The sequence below is a fragment of the Salvelinus alpinus genome, chromosome 36, assembly GCF_045679555.1.
Source record: "Salvelinus alpinus chromosome 36, SLU_Salpinus.1, whole genome shotgun sequence".
In the NCBI taxonomy this organism is placed as follows: Eukaryota; Metazoa; Chordata; class Actinopteri; order Salmoniformes; family Salmonidae; genus Salvelinus; species Salvelinus alpinus.
The window spans coordinates 12,597,645-12,615,142 of NC_092121.1; the positions used below are offsets into that span (position 1 = coordinate 12,597,645).

Below are 17,498 nucleotides of genomic sequence, written 5' to 3' on the forward strand. Positions count from 1 at the left end.
GGAGTCGACGTGCAAGGAGTCAACTCTCCACCACTCATTCTTAACAGTTGGGAAAATGGTGGCGAAAGGCAAGCGACAGCAGCGAAGTCCAATATGGCAATACTTTGAGAAGTTAAATGAGAAGGAAACGTAAACTTTGTGTTGGAATTGAGGTACAGTAATGGTAGTACAGGTGCAATGCTTAACCATCTGAAATTGATGTACATTTTTCATTTGACACATTCCTAACACACACACACACCCAGTCACGGCCACAGCTTCCCAACATGTGTGCTGCTATCTTGGCTCACAGTGCTACAACTCTCTATAGAGCCATGCGTTGGATTGCTGCACTAATAACCAATCCCTGTGTGTAAGGTCATCCATCTTGTACTGTCGTTCTCCCGGTATGTCCCTGTGTGTGCAGAATGGAAGCATGCACGGGTCTGAAATACAAAAGGATTCTGTTGAAGAAGCACATTATGTTTTTGAGATCAGGAGATCACACTCTGGAGGAGGTTGCTTATCCTGTTCCACAGAAGAGCCACTGAAATACTTACATTTGGAATGGTGGCGAATAGGGCTGGGAATGGCCATGGACCTTACAATACGATATTATCTCATATACTTGGGTGCATGATATGTTTTGCGATTCTCACAATTCTATATGTATTGCGATTCGGTACTGTGATTTTTATGTGATTCGATGTTCCAAACATATTGTTCACCTTGTGTCTGCTGCAGACGGACAAGAGAGCCATGAAAAAGTCATTTTTGATCAGTCATGGAAATAAAAGTGCTGTAAATAAATTGGCTCCCTATTGTAAAAAGAAGATAGAGAACAAGCTATGAAGGAAAAATACTGGAGTTTTGGTGCTGGTACAGCCAACTAGCGCAAAAATTATATTGTGATATTCTCAAAATGATACAAAATATAAAAAATAATATCCCGATATGTTACTGTATTGATAACCATCACTAATGGCGTAACAGTCGAAGCCTATATGAAAATAATTACATCTATCATGGTTTACTGATACCAAAAACCATTACAATAGGCTGTTTTAATAACCTGGATAACTTCAACCTCGAGGAATGAAGAGAAATCAGAGAAATCATGACGCTCCAGTTTAGATTAACTGAGAGATTGTTCCTTATGGGGGGGGGAAATTTATTTTGAGATTCGTCAGTAGAATCCGCTTTTTCCCTCTAAGGGCTTTGCATGTCAGGAAATTAACATCTCCCACTTGGAGGGATATCATTATTTTGTTTTGTCTTAGCGTGTGTGGCTTTAAGCCTAGTGGTTAGAGTTGGGCCAGTAACCGAAAGGTTGCTGGATCGAATCCCCGTGCTGACAAGGTAAAAATCTGTCTTTCTGCCACTGAGCAAGGCAGTTAACCCACGGTTGCCCCGGGCGCCGACGACGAGGATGTTGATTTAAGGCCGCCCCCCGCACCTCTCTGATTCAGAGGGTTTGGGTTAAATGCGGAAGACGCATTGAGTTGTACAACTGACTAGGTATCCTCCTTTCCCTTTATATGGCCAGTAGATTTCTTGGTAGCCTCCCTTTTCTTATGCAGCCAGTCTTCTCCCTGACCCAGTTGTCAGACATAGACCATCAGGTGTGAATCCCCATCCTCTCACACTTCCTGTGGCAACGTCTGACTACAGTACTGGCGTGTTCTTCCACCATCCAACACCGACTTATTATCCCCTCAGGCTATTCAGAGCAAGACATGTCAAAGTTCTACATGCTTCCTCAGACGTCTTAAACACAGCACCTATGACTTTCCTCACCCATGACTGCTCACACTGAGACTTCAGTCTCGCCAGGCAGAGTGCTACTCCTCACAGTCCCAAGGGACTGACTGTGAAATTGCAATTTTCTGCTCTGGTGGCACGCCGATGTGTAATTGACTTAATGAGATGGATTTTGGAAGGGATGGTAAAGGATGGGGGATGGCTAATTTTAAAGGAGGTGCCAGTAGAGCTCCTCCAGCCCAGAGAAGGCTCTTATCTCATCATACTCTGGTCCTTCTTTGGCACATCCTGACTTCTTGACCCACAAAGTAGTCTCACGCTATTCATAATTTCTAGGGTCCTATTGTCTACTTGACGTCTTTGGACTGTTGGTCTTGAGGATCACTCAAGGAATGACCCAAGTCCTCAGGATAGACCAGGGATTTATGTTCAGTGTTTGGATATGCCGTCAGTCATGGGACGTTTTTGGTCTGAACACCTCACTGCAAATTTGAGACTGGATTTATGGAGATATCAGATGCATTTCTGACCTCAGATTTTTTTTTGTTGCTGTACACTGGAGAACTGGCAGCAACTCAGGACCCCACAGATGAAGGTCCAGGTCTCTGCTTAGGCATCAGCCTTATATGCATGAGGCAATTCACTGATTTTGAGGTATCTAAATTATGGCTTTATATTAGTTACATTTACATTTACATTTTAGTCATTTAGCAGACGCTCTTATCCAGAGCGACTTACAGTAGAGTGCATACATTTTATTACATTTGTTTTACATACTGAGACAAGGATATCCCTACCGGCCAAACCCTCCCTACCGGCCAAACCCTCCCTAACCCGGACGACGCTATGCCAATTGTGCGCCGCCCCACGGATCTCCCGGTTGCGGCCGGCTGCGACAGAGCCTGGGCGCGAACCCAGCCCAACCTGGGTGCGAACCCAGAGACTCTGGTGGCGCAGCTAGCACTGCGATGCAGTGCCCTAGACCACTGCGCCACCCGGGAGATGACTAGTTCAGAGCAAACAATGTGTTGTTCAGCAACTCCTGAAATGATTTGTTTATGATGACAGGTGCCATATGCTATTGGAGCTGGAGAGAATTACTGTTGCCCTGATGGGTACCTTCAAGCGCACGGTTTTTATTTTCTGTGTTAACAGTAATTAAGTTTGCTACTTGCATTCTGCTATTGCTGGGTGTGAGAGAAAGATGCTTACTAGTTTTTTATGTAGTGTTTTTTTTGTGGGATTAAATTTGCAGGACTGAGCTGTGGTAACTCTTATACTGACAGCCTTTCTCTGAGGGGTTTGAAACTACATCTAGCTTCACAACCACAGTGTAGTTAAATGTGGTAACACTAAAATGGTTTGTTTTTGTGCTAGTATTTTAATAGCAAGCTAGGTAATGTTCTTTCCAAAAACAAAACATTTAGAGAATATAATGAGGCATAACTTTATGCAAAATTAAGTAGTTATTATTGGACTCTGAGAGGAGCTCTTCCTTGATTACATCATAATGAAACCAAAGGCACTAAAGCACAGATGGATATAATGCACAGATCCCGCTGTGCCACAAGAGACAAGGATCTGGGAGAAGGGAGGCATGGCTAAAATGTGGGTCTAAGCCCAGGAACAAGAACCCCCTGCTGGGAAAGACTGAGATTAAATGTGCTCGGTACATACAGACATGGAAAGCTGGTGGAGCGACCGCAGGAAGGTCGGTCCTGACTGACAAATCTGACAGGCGTAACCCTTGGCTCTGTGTTGGGTCTTGGCAGAATGCTAAGAGGATGGAGGACTGGGTGTCTACCTGTCACCTCTCCTTCCCTTCTTTTCTGCCTGTCCTCACGCATCAGCCCTGACAGTTTTTTTTTTACTGACCACAGAAAGAACCGGGCTGGCTTCTTTCCAAGCCCTTCCTGCCCCTCTGCCTGGGGTGTTAACCCTGCTAAGCCCCCCTGGCAGGGGCACAGCAGGAAATGAGAGCAGATCAGGCTGCTTTTAAGGGAATGAGAGATGAAGTTGGATGGCTGGGAGGGGTGTCAGGGGGAACATGAGGGGGTAGGAGTGGGGGGACCAATGTTATTTCATACTAAGGGACGACAAATGCAGTCTGCCGAGGGGGCAGCGGTGCTCTGAGGAGGAAGAGAATCTGCTTCATTGAGTTTCATTCTGTGTGGAATGAGTCTTCTCTTATTTGTTTTCTTGTCTGGCTGTCACCTCCGGTCTGATAGGCAAGCAATAAATTAAACCCTTTTGAAAAGAAAATCATACAGTCAGAACATGAAAAATAGAATGAGGAACCAGAACATTCTGATGGCTCATCTCTCCAGAGATATTAAAGCTTAGTGTCTCTCTCTGTCCACCACAAATATTTAGTTTTGTTTTTAAGTTGCACAGAAATGATACTTGGCTGAAGTGACTGCAAACACTGTGACAGCAAGGAGGGGGTTTTGTACTCCCCTCAATTCTTCATCCCCATATATATTTATCCATGTCGTGCTTGTCCTCTGACCTTCTGTTGCCCAGTGCCCTTAACACAAACAAAGAATGCCTTAAATATATATAATATGGGTAGCAAGTAGGGGGGGCAGGCATTGGGGCAAGTCCCCTGTTAAGAAGATGCAGGACCATTTTTTTTAGAAGACAAAAGATATCTATAAATATCAAAATGGTCAACCAGGACACATCGAGGGCCATTCAAATCTGAAATTCACTTCCTGGAGAAAAGGATGCAAGTTTTTGGTGTACGCTACAGAGCATACTATCCTCTCATTGCAAACATGAATGGTACACAGGATGTATCTGTTGAATGCATCCTATGACCCATGCGTTGTGGGTTATTCAGTAGTGTTTAGGATGAATATCCTAAAGATGCAGGCTGTCCGACTCCCACTCCACATCATCTTGTAATCAAGATTTTGATCAGCTCGAAGACAGATGGTTTGCCTGAGAGCCCCTCCCCCCTTCCCTTCCTCCGATCCTGAGCTCCAGTATGCGTGTCTAGACCAGAGTTATCCAGACTTAAGGAATGACACCCACCTCCCTCTCTCACCCCCCCTACTTCACTGAGCCTTGGAGTCACCATGGAGTTGGGGTCATCCATCTAGCACTCGAGCTGTGCTAAAATTAGTGCAGCACTTGGGAAACTTAAGCTGGCAAAGTGCCATGTCATTGTGCTGTACTGAAACTGTGATATCTACTGTATCTACAAGGTGTTGGGTTTTTCAGATCCCTCAAAACGAGCCCAAAACTGACTGTTTTTAACACACATGTATCTAATCCTGGTAACATCTCATTACTGAGCTGTTTTTTGTATCAAAACACAAATGGACTGATAAGTTTTTTTGCAGCGTAAAAGATCATCCCGGCTTCATTTCACAAAAAAGACATCCAAATGTAGGCTAACCATTGCTCATCTTCTGGAGGGCCACATAATGCTACATCTGGGGACCAGACCAGATACTGGAAACAATTGACTCTTTGCCTCTAACATCTCCATTCTTCAGTAAATGTCCCCAGTAAGAATGAGGATCTGAATGAGCATCTATTCACTGTTGGCTGTGTGGTTTGGTTTGCCGTACCTCATTATCCTTCTCTCTGCATACAAGTATACAACTCACTTCAGCCAGCTCTACTCTGAGGAAGCAACAATCGAGGCTTTCATACCGTAAGTGCAATACACACACTGCCACCCAAACGTCTGGAACTTAGAAGTTATTTTCAGAACTCTGTGTAGGAGTATGGTGAGGATGCCCACGCACAAGGAGGTTTGGGTGTGGCAGCCCTAGAACAGCCTCTAGTCTCCTTTACCTCAGGACTGCTGATGACAACTCAAGTACTGGATAGCCTTCCATAGCCATGTCCCATCTCGTGATGTTAAGTTAATTAGCTAGTAGGCCTACATTTGATTTGTAGTACGAGTTGACGCTGCTTTTGTAAGAGTTACTTGATTCCGTTGTGAAGAGACTGTGACTGGAGTTGCCACACTTGACTGACTGGAGGTCTTGTGTGCCCTGTGGTCGAGAGGGGCTCTGTTAAACACAGGACAAACAAACACCTCAGAGCTTCTCCAGTGTGGAAATCCTAGTGCTATGCTCAGCGACTCCAAACCCTCACCCCCTTCTTTCCGATCCTGTCGTTATGGCAGCGCGACCCTGCGGCTGTGGGATTTGAGCAGGATTCATGTGTGTCAGTATCTCACAGCATGTCTTTTGGGGGTGTGTGGGTGGGTGGAGATTATTTTTTTCTCCTTTTGACTTTGTCCATTGTGCTGTGTGGCTTGTCTCGTTCTCTGTGGTTTCTTTGAGCATAGCGTTTGTGTGTGCTTTCTGTGTCTCCAGGTGTGTGCGTGTCTGCCCCTTCATCTGGGTCTTTCATCTTCATGTGCAGCCTGTTTTATACCTTCCCCTCGTTTCTTTATCTCCACTCCACTCCTCCTTGCTCTCGCCACCCGAATCTCCCTCTCTCTCTTTCCTATTAGCTCTTCACATAATGTCTGTTTTGTTCAGAGTGCCCAGCGACTCTAGCCAGGATTTGCATGTGTGACAGATCCCATATTCTCTCCTCCCCGCCCGGGGCCAACACCCGCCAGAGCATGTAGGAGTCAAGGGCTGCCCTCTCAGACAAAGTGAATGATCTCTCTATCGCTTCTCAATCCTCCCCCAGCAATTGTCGCCCTCTCATTCAGCTGAATAGGGACCCGTGGATCGCAACCCGCAAACACATCGGCCATTTTGTGGCTCGAGTAAGAATCAGTATGCATTGTCAGTGAGTATTGGTTGAAGCATTCACTGTAATATGGCTAACTCTGGCCCTGCTATTGTCTGGTGGTGGATGGATGATGGTGTAGGCTACTTGAAGTTACGCTGCCAACCAGTTGTATGCTGTCCAGAATTCAACTTGATACAACTCAATTATCCAAGCACCTTCCTTTCCTTTGTCTGCGCTGATGTGTGGAGGTGAAAGCAAATTTCCAATAGCTTTTAGGCTAAATCCTTTAATCTTTCCTGCTTTTTAAATTCAGTCAGAAAGCTACTTTAGACTATTGAGATGCATTCTCTTACTTTCATTCTCTGGTTTGGATGGCTGAACTGGCTGGCTGTGTGCTGGATGACTGAACTTGTGGGTGATGTAAATTCCCCTAGTCCAGTGTGTATGCTTTCTCTGAGTGGAGGGGCTCTAAGCTTACTCCCCCAGCCAAAGACAAATAACTTAACTGGAAAATCACCCCATTCCCCTAGTGGATTCAGGGTATTGAATAATATCCCTCTGTGTCCACTTGTGCATGTGTGTTTGTGTGTCTCCTATTATGTCACTTATTTCTTGGGGGAAATATCTCTTCACTTTGACTAGTATTGGATCACTCTGCACTGTCAACAGCTATAACAAAGGCACTTCTCTCTTGCTCTGTCCTCACTCTTTTCTCTCTCTCCCTTCTGCTCCCTTCTGCCAGTTTAATAGCCAAGAGCACTGCTAAATATTGTTTGAATTCGACTAGTACCTGAATGCGAAAATACCACATCAATTCCACATGAGATGTCAGCCAGTACAGTTTGTGCAAGCCTCTTGAGTCTGAGCATTGTGTTAGTCTTCCACATGTAGTTATATTCCCCTCGACCATACATGTGTAACGCAGCCTTTCTTTTGTTATCATAAAAACCAGTGCTGCAAGAGATTGGGACCTTTGATGCCTTGGGGGAAATCATGACATCATAGAGGATGTGCAACTTTCTTGCAGTTGAGCAGGTTCGGGTGTCGCTTACTTGAAATCCCTTGACTCGCTCCAGTCTACTGGGCTGCTCCTCCGCTTCTCATCTGTCATCTCTGGTGTTTTGGCTATAGCTCAGTCGTATCTGTATCACACACCACAATAACGTACGGGGCTTGTGTGTTGCATGCACAAAGGAGCCTAGCGTTGCCCATAAGTTAACTTTTAGAAAACTGAGGTAAGGCCCTTTATGTCTCCTCTTGTGCGGAACATTTGGCGACTTTCCATGCGCTGTAACACCGTACCCAAACCGGCCGCGCGCCATCGTGCACAAATTGATTTTGTCCCCCCACACCAAACACGATTAAGATACGCAGGTTAAAATATCAAAACAAACTCTGAACCAATTTATATTAATTTGCGGACAGGTCGAAAAGCATTTAACATTTATGGAAATTTAGCTAGCTAGCTAGCTTGCAGTTGCTAGCTAAATTGTCCTATTTAGCAAGCTTGCTGTTGCTAGCTAATTTGTCCTGGGATATAAACGTTGAGTTATTTTACCTGAAATGCACAAGGTCCTCTACTCCGACAATTAATCCACACATAAAACGGTCAACCGAATCGTTTCTAGTCTTCTTTGGACTTCATATGGCGATTGGCAACTAACTTTCATAAAATGTGTATTACCACCACCGACCTCCATTCGTCTTTGTCACCCACGTGGGTATAAGCAATGAGGAGATGGCACGTGGGTATCTGGTTCTATAAACCAATGAGGAGATGGGAGAGGCAGGACTTGCAGCGCGATCTGCATCAGAAATAGAACTGACTTCTGTTTTAGCCCTTGGCAACGCAGACTCTCGTTGGCGCCCGCGAGCAGTGTGGGTGCAATAATTGCATGTCTAAATTTATTTTGCAACGCGCGATCGCGCATGCGACGTGAGCGGTGTAGTCAGCATGTAAGGGGTCAAGGTGCGCCTTCGAATGTTTTTTTTTTTTTTTTTTTTTTTTTTTTAAATGACATGAACACAAAAATGGAGGGAGGAGAAAGAGTAAAATAACAAAGGATGTCCAGGAACGGGGCCAGAATGTTGAAAAAGGATTCTGACAGATCTGAGTTTTTATTTTCTTTATGATGTTTTTCATGGCTCAGCCTTGGCAGAATCTCTCCCTCTCTTCTCCCAGGGGAGGAGTCAATCAATCAAATGTATTTATAAAGCCCTTTTTACATCAGCAGATGTCTCAAAGTGCTATACAGAAACCCAGCCTAAAACCCCAAACAGCAAGAAATGCAGGAGTCTGTGGTATGTGTCCTCATCCTGACTTCACCATGTGTTACTGTGCCCCATATTCATATGAAGCTAATGTCTTAATTAAAAATCCCAAACTCCTATGTTGTCTGCCATGCAGTCTGAGAATATAAACTTTAATCGAAAATGAGACTGTGTTATTCAGTTAGCGGGTTATGCAAAGGTTGGATGTAATGCTGACTGTTGACACTATGAATCACGTACTGATGTTTTCCCTTTTGCAGGATACACCAGAGTGCATCAGTTGGGAGATGGGAGAAGGGCTTAGGCTTGAGCCCGTCGCTGCCCCACCCGTCTCACTGTGAGGCCATTGTCTCCCACTCATGGTAAGTCCCCACAGCCTACATCCCAGAAACAATTTTTTTCATGTGATGTGTGCGTGTCATGTGCTATTGTTTATATGTCATGGTATACCACAGAAAAAGTCCGGGGACAGTCGCTACAAACAATGCCAGTTTTGTCTGAGCACAGGGACAGTGTTCATGACTGTGAGAAACTGAATATCTGGTTGAAGTTGGTCCATTGTGAGTAGCCTAACTGTCCATCAAACTGTCAACTCTACAAAACCACATTTGACATTTTTCATAGGGAAGCAACAGCAGGGTATGGCCCCATTTATACGGTCTGGATGAAACTGTTCAACTTCTATAAATGTACATCCTCTCTCAGGTCCAAACTTCTCTTTCTCTACACTGTTCCAACTACGACCAAGAAATGGCAGAAGTTCCCCAGATAGAACTGTTGGCAGAGGTAAGGTAGGCAATGGTAGAAGTTCCCCAGATAGAACTGTTGGCAGAGGTAAGGTAGGCAATGGTAGAAGTTCCCCAGATAGAACTGTTGGCAGAGGTAAGGTAGGCAATGGTAGAAGTTCCCCGGATAGAACTGTTGGCAGAGGTAAGGTAGGAAATGGTAGAAGTTCCCCAGATAGAACTGTTGGCAGAGGTAAGGTAGGCAATGGTAGTTCCACATGTGTTGCAGTTTTATATTCCTCGTGAAAAAGAATGTACTATTTTTTGCATTTAATCCTAAAAACACTTTTCAATTCATAAAAAGTTACATTCTCTACAGAAACTTCAATGTCAATTGGAAAATTGAAGATACAAATTGGATTTGCTAAACATCTGATGCTGGAGCTGTCAAAGATGATGGGTCAGTTGTATATCCAGCCATATACTTAGCATGTGTACATTTGTGAGAGATGAGCTATGTCATTTACATGTACCTGTTATTTCAAAACAGCAGCAAGGCAGGTACTTAACAAAGCTCTCCTTTCAATGTTGCTATAGCCACAAGCTAGAATTCATTGTCCTGATTGGTGACATTGTTTTGGGAACAACAAAATCCAGTCATGTTGCTAATTGATGGGTAGGAAGCAACAAGTGACTGATCAAAACATCTCCACATCTCGCTGCTCACGGATATCAAACGACTCCAATAACGCACAAAACTGCATGGAGCAACATCCAGAAAGACTAACTTCCACCAAGAATTTGCCACACATCCCGTACTCGTTTAATGCAATAAAGCGACACGTGAGACCCAAACAAAGCCAGCCCTGTGTTGAGCTCAGTAGCCATCTCCCTAGCCTCTCTTTAGAGAACAGTCTTGTTTTCTTCTCACAGAGCTGAGGCGAGCATCACCGTGTCCGCTCAAGGCTCATCTAATTATCCAGTGGCCGCCCAGCCGTGAAATTGGCGTTTGGCTGTGAAATTGAGCCAGTGTGGCTGGAGGAGACCTTGGCGTTTTGAGAGACCGTCGCAAGGTCCCTTTTCTTTAGAACGGACAAGGGCTGGGCGAGGAGGAGGAGACAACGAATGGCGTATCCAGCCCGGCCAATTCAAGGCGGCCATAATGAGCATAACAACAGCGAGGGCAGGCGCACCACAGTGGATTAGCAGAGGATTATTACCTTTGATCTGTTATGAAGAGGGAGGAGCTAGGCGAAGGGCAATTAAAGAGAGGCAGCCAACTGACTAATTTCTTTTGTGGCTGTTGTTAAGGGGAGTAAGAGATACTGTGCTGTTCGCATAAGACGTGATGGTTGAATGGGGTAGTGTGAAAGAAACCGACAGGGACTGGATTTTCATGGTGGTGGTGCATTTGTAGATGGAGATCCATAAAACAAAGACTGTTTTGAATGGTTTCTGGGGTATTTCTATCTTAAATTAATATGTATTAATGTAACAATTCTGATTTCTAGAGGCAGTTCTGTAGTAGGCCTATGCTTTATATAATCATACCGGCTAATGGAGAGAATAATTGGGAAAGTCTTTCACTGTGTATTTTCAGTGACTTGTTTTATTGACATGTCAAATGAACGGACAGGCTGGTGCCTAGCTAATTGTTTGACCATTTCTTTGGGATTCCATGAGATTAGGATGTAAACCTCTCTCATGATTTGCTTGTGGTTTGATCTGTTTGTTACTCAAGAGGACATGATGGGGCATGGAGGGATGAAAACATTACTGATGTTTTATGAGAAGGTTTAGAGACTGACCTAATGCCTTTTTAAATGGGTTAATAATGACTTCTCAAACAACCTTTACAATCAGGTAAGTGTGATAGATCCCTAGGGTCCACTTCCATGGATAAAATCGCTCCATAAGATTTTGTAACCCATGCTCAAGTGGTCCAACTCAGCGCCACTGCTATATACCTTTCCTTGATGAGATAGCTTCTGCATTACTTATACTATTAACCTAGTAAATGCTTTTGCTAATGTTCATGAAAAGTATCAGAAGGACTATTAATCTGCTCGGCATTTAGCATTAGCCTAAAGCCTTTAAAACATTCTGGCACATTAAAATAGTTCAAATCGGCCGTCGAGAACCACTGCGGTGTCTCACTTTCGAGCACCGCTGTGTTTAAGGTGTTAGCTCGCCACCTGTGATCAAGTGACTAAGCTATTGTGTGTTATTTTAAGCACAGGCATCTGTTTCTCAAATGTCTGCTGTTTTTAATTGTCTTGAAGCAAGTCAGTTTGCTTTTATGCACATTAATTCATTTAGACTTAACAATTCTGCCCTTCGCTGTTGTCATGAGCAGTTCAATTTAAAATGTTTTCAAACCAAATAATCTTCACCTATGACCTGCGTATCTTGTAGGTAAAGTAAATTTTCCCGCCCCTGTATGATTTGCAAAACAAGCCGCCCTTGACACATACTGTATTCCCCCAGCATGATTGTGCTGTCATGTACATTCACTACAACTAACAATTTATTTAGCTCCGATAGCCAATTAGACTGTCTGCATGAGGCCTGGTCTGTTTGCTGAGACCCACTCAGGCGTTGGAGTGCTTATTAGTTATCTGTCTTCTTGTGGGTCTGGGTGGACAGCAAACCAGTTTGGATTGACAGAGCGCCTCAGCCCTCGTTGTCCAACCGTTTACGTCGTGTCATTGGATACTCATGTCATTGGATGCTCACACTGCCACTCAAGATTAGACAATCCTTCCAGGTCCAGCATTAGTGAGATGTCACTCATTGGGCCGGCAGCAACATGAGCAATTATCATGTTGTTCTTTTAGTTGCAAATCGGAGCAGCCCAAGCCGCGGTTAAACTCCCTGCCTCTCGCTTCATACAGCAGGCACATTACAACTCTCGTTCCCTACATCTGCCCGCAGGGATAGGAGCTCACGGCGGACATTTTGTCAGACAATTCGTGCCATCATGGCCGTTGACATAGTCACAGCCCTCCCTCTCTTTCGCACACATCTTTCTCTGTATTTTCTCTCACCTCCTTCCATCTCTCACTCTACTTCTCATGATGTAACTCGCTAGTTCTCGGTCTCTGTTCTCTCATTCCTTTTTTATTTATTTTAATATCCTCCCTTTCTCTCTCTTTCTCTTCACGAAACTTAACTGCACAGACACAAGTAAGGTGAGGAGGTGGAGGGGAAGTCCAGAGAGGGAGAACGAACATAAGATTGGCCTTACAGAGTGCCCTGTTTCCCATGGTCAGGAGGACTGCGTGTCTGAGTACAGCAATAACCGTAAACAGGCTTTGTTCGTCCTCTCGTGTATTTTTTGTCCTTTTTTGTATATATTTCAATTTTATTTTCAATCTCTTTTCCATTTTAAATCAATTATACCTTCTGGTAACCTGTCTATTTTTAAAATTTTTTTTTAGACCTTATAGCCAGAACCACCTAGCCATCAGCAGCTAACCAGCTAATTAGCCACAAGCTATTTAGTCATTGCTAGCTGCCTTTACCTTCTGCACAGATACCAGCCCTTTTTTTTTGCCTTGATAATACCTGCCAGCCTACCAGTATCGGACTGTTTCTCCACTACAACGCCTGATTCCTGCCGTAAACCCTGGACCATTACTCTTGGTCTTCACAGCTAGCTAGCTGCCACCAAGTGACCCAGTACCGAAGCTAGCCTTGAGCCAGGCCAGGCCCACCTCCCGGCCTACTCAGTTGTTCACCCGGACTCCACCCAAACACGGTTAGAATCCACTACTCCACCGGATCCTTTCCGTAAGCTCTGGACCTCACCGCTGCTACCGAGTGGCTATAGTGGCTAACGCCCCTGCCCCGACACTAGCACCAGTTAGCCGTGAGCCAGGCGCATCTCCCGGCTAGCAAACTAAATTACTACAATACCTCTTTGGCCATCTGGCTTGGATCCTTTGTCGACAAGGCGCCCCGCCGCACCACCACGACTGGTCTGCCGACGAATTACTCCATCCGCTGTGCCTTCAACCGGCCTCTGTCGGACGTCGGAGCAGATGCTTCTACTAGCCCCGGCCTGCTAACTTTAAACGCTGTGTTGCCCGCGTGCTAGCGTAGTAGCGACTACTCCGCGGCTCTCCTGTTTCATCTATTGCTGTCCCCTGGACCCTATGATCACTTGGCTACATAGCTGATGCCTGCTGGACTGTCCATTAATCATTACTCCATTCTGTTTATTTTTGTTTATCTGTCGGCCCCAGCCGCGAACTCAGGCTCTGTGTGTAGTTAACTGACCCTCTCTGCCCATTCGTTGCCATTTTACCTGTTGTTGTTGTTGTCTTAGCTAGCTCTCCCAATCAACACCTGTGATTGCTTTATGCCTCGCTTTGTCTCTCAGATGTCAATATGCCTTGTATACTGTTTAGGTTAGTTATCATTGTTTTAGTTTACAATGGAGCCCCTAGTTCCACTCATCATACCTCCTTAGTCCCACCTCCCACACATGCGGTGACCTCACTCATTATAACCAGCATGTCCAGAGTTGCAACCTCTCTTATCATCACTCAGTGCCTGGGCTTACCTCCGCTGTACCCGCACCCCACCATACCCCTGTCTGCACATTATGCCCTGAATCTATTCTACCACGCCCAGAAATCTGCTCCTTTTATTCTTTGTCCCCAACGCTCTAGACGACCAGTTTTGATAGCCTTTAGCCGTACCCTCATCCTACTCCTCCTCTGTTCCTCGGGTGATGTGGAGGTAAACCCAGGCCCTGCGTGTCCCCAGGCACCCTCATTTGTTGACTTCTGTGATCGAAAAAGCCTTGGTTTCATGCATGTTAACATCAGAAGCCTCCTCCCTAAGTTTGTTTTACTCACTGCTTTAGCACACTCCGCCAACCTTGATGTCCATGCCGTGTCTGAATCCTGGCTTAGGAAGGCCACCAAAAATCCGGAGATTTCCATACCCAACTACAACATTTTCCGTCAAGATAGAACGACCAAAGGGGGAGGAGTTGCAATCTACTGCAGAGAGAGCCTGCAAAGTTCTGTCCTACTTTCCAGGTCTATGCCCAAACAGTTAGAACTTCAATTTTTATTAATAATTAATCTCTCCAGAAATAAGTCTCTCACTGTTGCCGCCTGTTATCGACCCCCACTCCCCCTCTGCTCCCAGCTGTGCCCTGGACACCTTATGTGAATTGATCGCACCCCATCTATCTTCAGAGTTCGTTCTGTTTGGTGACCTAAACTGCGATATGCTTAACTTCTTATGGCTGCATCCCGCTACCGGGATCGATATGACAACAGCCAGTGAAAGTGCAGGGCGCCAAATTCAAACAACAGAAATCTCATAATTAAAATTCCTCAAACATACATGTGTCTTATATCATTTTAAAGGTAATCTTGTTGTTAATCCCACCAAAGTGTCTGATTTCAAATATGCTTTTCAGCGAAAGCACTACAAACTATTATGTTAGGTCACCACCAAACCACAATAAGCACAGCCATTTTTTCAGCGAAAGATAGCTTTCACAAAAAGCAGAAATAGATAAAATTAATCACTAACCTTTGATTATCTTCATCAAATGACACTCATAGGACTTCATGTTACACAATACATGCATGTTTTGTTTGATGAAGTTCATATTTATAACAAAAAATCTGAGTTTACATTGGCGCGTTACATTCACTAGTTCCAAAAACATCAAGTGATTTTGCATAGCCACATCGTTTCAACAGAAATAGTCATCATAAATGTAGATGATAATACAAGTTATACACATGGAATTATAGATATACCTCTCCTTTAATGCAACCGCTGTGTCAGATTTCAAAAAAACTTTACGGAAAAAGCAAATCATGCAATAATCTGAGACGGAGCTCAGAACAATAGCCAAATTAGCCGCCATGTTGGGGTCAACAGAAACCAGAAAATACATGATAAATGTTTCCTTACCTTTGATGAACTTCATCAGAATGCAGTCCTAGGAATCCCAGGTCCACAATAAATGCTTGATTTGTTCGATAATGTCCGTTATTTATGTCCAATTAGCTACTTTGGTTAGCGCCTTTGGTAAACAATTCCAAAGTCACAAAGCGCGTCCACTATAACATGACGAAATGTCCAAAAGTTCCGTAACAGTCAGTAGAAACATGTCAAACGATGTACTGAATCAATCTTTAGAATGTTGTTAACATACATCTTGAATAACGTTCCAACTGGAGAATTAGATTGACTTCAGATGAGCGGTGGAACGGAGGTCCTCCTCATGTGACGGCGCATGGTGAAAGCATGGTCAGCTCGTGGCAGTGATTACTCATTCCTGTCTCCTTCGGCCTCCCTTCACATTAGAGTCATCAGACAAAGTTCTATTGACTGTTGACAATCTAGTGGAAGCCGTAGGAAGTGAAAACTCATCAATATCTCGCTGTAATTTCAATGAGAGCTTGGTTGAAAATCTGCCACCTCAGAAAAAATTCAAACAGGAAGTGGAACTTCTCAGGTTTTTGCCTGCCATATGAGTTCTGTTATACACAGGCATAATTCAAACAGTTTTAGAAACTTCAGAGTGTTTTCTATCCAATACGAATAATAATATGCATATATTAGCAACTGGGACTGAGGAGCAGGCAGTTTACTATGGGCACCTCTGTGCACCTTTCATCCAAGCTACTCAATACTGCCCCTGCAGCCATAAGAAGTTAACACCCCGGCAGTCCTACAATCTAAGCTCGATGCCCTCAATCTCACACACATCATCACGGAACCCACCAGGTACAACCCTAAATCCGTAAACATGGGCACCCTCATAGACATTATCCTGACCAACTTGCCCTCCAAATACACCTCTGCTGTTTTCAATCAGGATCTCAGCGATCACTGCCTCATTGCCTGTATCCGCTATGGGTCCGCGGTCAAACGACCACCCCTCATCACTGTCAAACGCTCCCTAAAACACTTCTGCGAGCAGGCCTTTCTAATCGACCTGGCCCGGGTATCCTGGAAGGATATTGACCTCATCCTGTCAGCTGAGGATGCCTGGTCGTTCTTTAAAAGTAATTTCCTCACCATCTTAGATAGTTCTGCATTTTTTGAAAGGGGATGCCTAAGAACAGATATAGCCCTTGGTTCACTCCAGACCTGACTGCCCTTGACCAGCACAAATACATCCTGTGGCGGACTGCACTAGCATCGAATAGTCCCCGCGATATGCAACTGTTCAGGGAAGTCAGGAACCAATACACGCAGTCAGTCAGGAAAGCAAAGGTTAGCTTTTTCAAGCAGAAATTTGCATCCTGCAGCTCTAACTCCAAAAAGTCTTGGGACACTAAAGTCCATGGAGAACAAGAGCACCTCCTCCCAGCTGCCCACTGCACTGAGGCTAGGTAACACGGTCACCACCAATAAATCCATGATAATCAAAAATTTCAATAAGCATTTCTCTACGGCTGGCCATGCCTTCCTCCTGGCTACTCCAACCCCGGCCAACTGCTCCGCCCCCCCCCCCCCCCGCGCAGCTGCTCGCCCGAGCCTCCCCAGCTTCTCCTTCACCCAAATCCAGATAGCAGATGTTCTGAAAGAGCTGTAAAACCTGGACCTGTACAAATCAGCTGGGCTAGACAATCTGGACCATCTCTTTCTAAAACTATACCCGCCGCCATTGTTGCAACCCCTATTACCAGCCTGTTCAACCTCTCGTATTGTCCAAGATCCCTAAAGATTGGAAAGTTGCCGCTGTCATCCCCCTCTTCAAAGGGGGTGACACTCTAGACCCAAACTGCTATGGACCTATATCTATCCTGCCATGCCTCTCTAAAGTCTTCGAAAACCAAGTTAATAAACAGATCACTGACCATTTAGAATCCCACCGTACCTTCTCCGCTGTGCAATCTGGTTTCCGAGCCGGTCACGGGTGCACCTCAGCCACGCTCAAGGTACTAAACGATATCATAACCACCTTCGATAAGAGACATTACTGTGCAGCCGTCTTCATCGACCTGGCCAAGGCTTTCGACTCTGTCAATCACCGTATTCTTATCGGCAGACTCAATAGCCTTGGTTTCT

The 17,498-nt window shown here is 44.8% G+C and overlaps 1 protein-coding gene across 4 annotated transcripts in view; it reads left to right on the plus strand.

Annotated features, from left to right (window-relative positions):
- LOC139564881 (protein TANC2-like) overlaps positions 1-17,498 on the plus strand; it is a 132,885-nt gene that overhangs the window by 21,886 nt on the left and 93,501 nt on the right. For all 4 annotated transcript variants that reach the window (XM_071384730.1, XM_071384732.1, XM_071384731.1 and 1 more), the window contains exon 2: positions 8,979-9,080. The gene's annotated coding sequence lies outside the window, so the exon portion shown is untranslated. The remainder of the gene's footprint in view (positions 1-8,978; positions 9,081-17,498) is intronic.